The following is a 5,982-nucleotide window of genomic DNA, read 5'->3' on the forward strand; positions in this document are numbered from 1 at the left end:
CAGCTGGACCAGCTATTTTCTGGGCAATGGGTTATCTCATGAGACTAGTTATAGCCACAAGTATAGAGTATAAGGGCATCTCTGCACTACTTTTTCTGAGATGCATTTTCTGATGAGATGCAAGACTATTTGGAATGGTTTGGTGTTATATTAAGCATTCTATGAGTTCATGGATGACAGGAATAGCAGAATCACTACTGAAAAAGATAAACCTTTATTATATGCAAAAATTCATGTAAGTAAAGGAGGACAGGTGTTTTCTCATTTGCCACTAAGGACATTCCATGCATGGTGTCTGCTATCTGGTGGCCTATGGGTCTGTCCTTCTGAGGAAAGGTACCACTTCCAGGTCTTCAAGTTCATCTTCATCCTCAGGTGGACAGGTACTCAGCAGTACAAAGCTTTAGCTTCCTGAGAGGAAGCTTGTGTTGTTTTACCTATGAAAAGCCTCTAATCCCTGTCATTGTGGCCACTTTGTTTATCGGTTCCTCTAGCAAGCACTCAGGTGGCTGGAGAAAGAATCTGACTGACATTCTCTGGGTATATTATTTTGTTTACCTGATATCTTCATGGTGTGTCCATCTTGAGTTATCTGTCTATATATGTCTTCCCCCAAATATCCTTATTTCAACAATGCTGACCCACTCCACAATACAATTTGCAGAAACTAAAGCAGCATCCTCCATAGTGTCCCTCAAGTGCCCTCTACTGGCAGGAGCCGACATTGCATATACTGTAAAGGAGAACTGTTTACATGAACTTCGGCCTTTGTCCACAGACCATGTATGGACGAATGACTTGTACATTGTCAACTGTCACAGACTTGCCACCTCAGCATTATCAGCAATTTTTCCATTTGCTGTTGTAAGTGCCTGAGTCTCAGTTTTCTGACTCTTGGGAAATAGTTCAAAAAGCACATTCTCCAATCCTAGGTCCATCTGTAATAAGAAAGACTTGATATCAGGTATGTTTTAAATAATATGTTCCCTGAATATTTTAAAGTGCATAGTGTTTTCTAGTACTCCCAAACTTTCATTTTTTCTGCCCCAGAGAATATTTCACTTAAAAATTTAAAAACGAGCTGTACATACATACATAGAGATGGTGCATCAGAAAACCAAAGGCTTTAAAGCTCTATTGTGTGAAAGGCGTCGGGGACTTTAATACTAATATACTGTCCCTTGCCTTATCATCTTGTTGGTGAAAAAAGTTTGACTGGAAGTGCTAGGGGCTGGCCTGGTAGAACACTTACTTTTTTCTAAGTGTCTTATATAGCCAAGAGTGTCTTTGAACACATGATCTTCCTGCCTCTACCTCCCCAGTGCTGGGATTTTGGGGTGCATGATCATGCCCAGCTTCTGGTGCAACAATTATTTCTATACCTGTGATTATTTTCTGTTTGCTGCTACAAGGCTCTGTGTATCATGTGAACTCTGTATATCTTATGCGACAGCTTATGGCCCCGATATGTTTGACGTTGCAAAATGACACTGTTACCTACAAAGTTTGTGCTCAAGAGTCTCACAATAAACTTACCCCACACCCACAAAATACAAATAATTTGGGGGGGCAGTTCAAGACAGGGTTTTTCTGTGTAGCCTTGGCTGTCCTGGAGCTTACTCTGCAGACCAGGCTGGCTTCGAATTCACAGAGATCTGCCTCCCGCTCTCTCCTGAGTGCTGGGATTAAAGGCGTGCACCACTACCACCCAAACATAATGATTTTATGTTGAGCCACATTCATAGCCATCTTCTATCACATAGCTATCACTTGGACTGTTAATCCTACCAGTTGAGAATAAGACCACTACCATAGTTTAAAGTCAAATTTGGAGCAAGCTTTAATTAAATAATGGCCAGATGGATAGGCTCTGGCCAGGTCCATACCCAGGGTTGTAATTTAAGTAAAGCAATCTGAGAAAGATGCCATGCAACAGGATGCAAGCAGGCACAAGCAGGCAAGCAGAGGTTTTTTTTTTTTTTTTTTTTTTGAGAAAAGAATCACTAAAAGGGGGAAAGGGAAAGGGGGGAGACCAGTCTCCAGAGACCGGAGCTGCAGGAGAGAGAAAAGAGGAAAGAGGGTGAGAGGAGGGGAGTGGAAGGAGAGGAGGATGGGAGGTGGGCAGGATCCTTTAAAAAGGGAGCATAGTGAATGGTCACAGGTGGTACTCTTAGTGGCTGCAGCTGAGGGTGGATCCTGTCAGAACCCCCAAGGCCAGGCCAGTGCAGATGCCTGAATACTAACTCCCAGATTCCCAGGAAATGGCCCCTAGTCATGGTTTACAGCAAGCGACAAAGTATTTCCCATCAGATACAATCAGGAACAATCATACATCTTGATGTATTTCCTGCCTGCGAACCTCCCACCCACATGTGATCAAGCACATCTGGTGTAGTTGGGCCAAGCAAACTTATTTAGGGGAGTGAAAACACATGGCTTGTTATCTCCATAAACAATAGTCTCTAGCACTTCAGGAACTGTATGTCCTTGGGCAAGGGGCTTGCAGATCAGAGGCAGTTTTCTTTCATGGATCTCTTTGACATAGTAATTAGAACTTAAAATGTAATTTTGGCTCTCACACACATGTGGTAAAACACCATGTCCTCCATGGGGAATATTGTTGGCCTCCCTTTAGCAAGGCCTACCCAGGTGGGCTATAGTTAAAAATGTTCGTGTGATTTTTCTCAATTTCTATGAAATCTTATGCCCCCCACTTGGTGAGTATGGGTTGAATTGTTTAGGTATTTTTGTTTATTTGGGAAGGTTTTAGATATCAGTAAGAAATTTACTTTTAAAAAATCGTTGCTGCTGTTGTCCTGAAAAATTTAAGAAATTCTAAGAAACAGAATTGTTACAATGTCGGATGGATGGAACTTGTTCACTGATATATTCTGACGTGCATTTATTTTTTTATATCTAACATGTATATTGAAAATTCACATACATATTAAAATGGAGACATTGCTGCTACCCAACATCTGTCCTCTGTTTTCCAACTTGTCATCATATATGTAGGTACTTTTTGACTTTGTGGAAAGAAGATGGAACACACAAGACGGTAATAGGAAGAGTTGAGAAAACATATTAAGAAAAGTTTTCTGCTATAATGGATTCCTACATAAGTTGCTCAACTATGTGGAATGACAGTTGGATGTCCTTTGACTTGTTTGTTACATGTTGGTCATGGATTGCCCACAGGTAAAGAAAAATTATTTCTATCCTGCAAAGCACCAACAGCTCTTTTCAGAAGCACAGATGTGTTCTGAAGTCCTGGATGATTTCTTCCAGATGCTGCAAGGGGGAGCTTGTGATTGAGAAGTTAAGGGGATTCTGATAGCATCTCATTTCATGAAGTGTCACAATACCAGGCCTATAAAGATAACATTTTCTCACCGCTACTGTATAGGGCGCTTTCTGAGAATGGCCTGTGTGGTCAGTTGCTTCCAGGGTATTTTACCACCACTGCCAGTTGCTTGGCAGGCAGTCTGCTTTTAATGAGATGTCCTGTAGAAGCCTGTATACTTATCTGTCTTTGCCTTCAGCTAGAGGTGAACTGGCTGTTGTGCTGACCTTTCAGGGGGAAAGCCTTCTGTGTGGTTTTCAGACAGTTTGCCACTCTGTGGAAAGAAAAGCCATCCTGACATTGGTAACATAAACAGGCAGTAAAATGTCAGCCATACAATCAAGAGGACTGGAATTCCAATGGCAGAATGCAGGCATTTTTTAAAAAGCCAAGCTCATGGAAGCCTGTAATCTCAGCACTGCCAAGACAGACACACACAGATCTCTGCGGCTCCCTGGGCAGCCTTTCCTGTCTACTCACCGAACCCTTGGTTCCATTGAGAGAAACTGTCATAACTAAAAGTGCATAGCACCTGAGGAGCAGTGGCAACTGAGGTTGACCCCTGGCATACATGCACGTAGACACACAGTCTCTCGACGCATGGTCTCTCTCTGTCTCTTTCTCTCTCTGCCACATACACAGATACACATATTTGGACACAGACCCCCCCACACACAGACAGCTACACATATTCAATCACATGCACATGCATACATACATCAAAATCTTATTGTTTAGCTCTTCTATGCAGTAGCCTGGTTCATTATGTAATGCATCTCTCATAGTTGACTTTTCCATCTACCCCGTCAGTGTTTGAAGTCTCTCCGTTTATTAGAACCCTCCATTCAGTAGCACCCTCAAGTCTGCCTTTCCCCCAAAGGATCACATTTTCAATTGCCTCTTGTTCGCCTTCACTTCTCTCTTTGTACTTAGAGCCTTCCCTTCCAGCATGTGCAGATTTTCTTTTTCTCTGAAGGCTGGTCCTCCCCAAGTGTGGGATGGTAGCAATTACACTGTCAAGGTGACTACTTACTTAGTATAGCTCTTTTCCCCTGTCACTGGTGCCCTGTTGTAGAGACTAAGAATCCCGTTATAAAATCACTCTGGAGTCTGGGAGGAATAAGACATATTTCACTTAATCATATGGGCTTTGGGACACACTGTAATGTATGGTTTGCTGTAGGATCATATTAATAATTCTGAGGGATAAGTTGGAGTTCTACTGGGAGAAGTGGGAGATAAAAAGTTTGAGAAGCAAAGACTATCCTTCAGCGATGATTATGACCATTATTGAAAATGATCATCTTCTCTATAGGATTTTATGTTTCTTCTTTTAGAAGCTTCTAATTTTCTTTTTTGCCCTTTTCATTTTCCAAGCAATTATCTGTAAGTGCAACTGAAGAGTCAGGGATCTTAGTTGTTTCTTTGAAAACTAAAAACCCCAGAGTCCAAGTAATCGATGTAAAAATTAATAATGCTTTTCGATGCTGTCTCTGAGGGCTTGTTGTGATTCCCATCAAGATGGGAAATAAGCTGATTTGTTTGTTTTTACTATAAACCAACATATTAGCCATTTCTTCAAGTCAGGACCCAATAGCCAGTTAGAGAAGCCTCCTTGTATCTGGGGCTCTGCCTCACATGGGGGTGTGGTTTCAAAGAAAAGAGTCACCACAGATTTCCACCCCTTTATGAGGAACACATCCTGCAGTTATCTTAGGTTGAATGCTTATTTCACTCGGGAACCATTGCTTCTCAGCTGCAAATCATTTTTTTAAAGCTCTGTTTGGTCACTACTGGATAAGAACAATGAGTAAATGAGGTAACCTGTGTGAAAATCACCACGCATAGCTGTACATTTCAACACTGGTTAAACAAGAAGCACATTAGGATTGTAGTTTGGGAGGCCAGTTAGGTGGAATTATTAAAGCACACAAAACACTTGCCTTCCCAAATTGTTGCTAACTCAGAATTCCAAAATGCTTGATCCCTGAGGAAAATTAAGACTATTGACACTGACTTTGGTTGCTTTCCAGAACTTGAAGGGAAGGTTCTATTGCTGAAAACATCACACACCCTGGACATGGAACCTGTAAGAATCTAGCTGAAATTGACCTGGCAGCTTCCTCCTCTAGGATCTAGATCTTATGATATCAGAAGCCAAGGGAGAAAAACAGTAGTCCTTATCTAGCTAAACAGCAACCTTGACTGGCCTGACAAAATGGCCCCAATGGTGCAATAGTGTCAATTTTATTTTGAGGCTAACCAACAGCTGGATTTAAGGCCCACTCAATGGGTAGGAATTCATGACCAGAACTGTAAGCCTAGCCAAGTTCCCATAGATGGAGAAGTCAGGGACCCTAGAAGAGAACCCACTACTGCCACTGTCCTCAATTAATAATGCTCTTTCTTTCTTTCTTTCTCTCTCTCTCTCTCTCTCTCTCTCTCTCTCTCTCTCTCTCTCTCTCTCTCTCTCTCTCTTTTGGAACAGGGTTTCTCTGTGCAGTCCTAGCTGTCTTGGAACTAGCTCTTGTAGATCAGGCTGGCCTGGAACTCACAGACATCCACCTGCCTCTGACTCCTGAGTGCTGGGATTAAAGGCATGCACCATCACAGTCTGGCCTAATTAATGTACTTTTAAC

The sequence above is a fragment of the Phodopus roborovskii genome, unplaced genomic scaffold, assembly GCF_943737965.1.
Source record: "Phodopus roborovskii unplaced genomic scaffold, PHOROB, whole genome shotgun sequence".
NCBI lineage: Eukaryota > Metazoa > Chordata > Mammalia > Rodentia > Cricetidae > Phodopus > Phodopus roborovskii.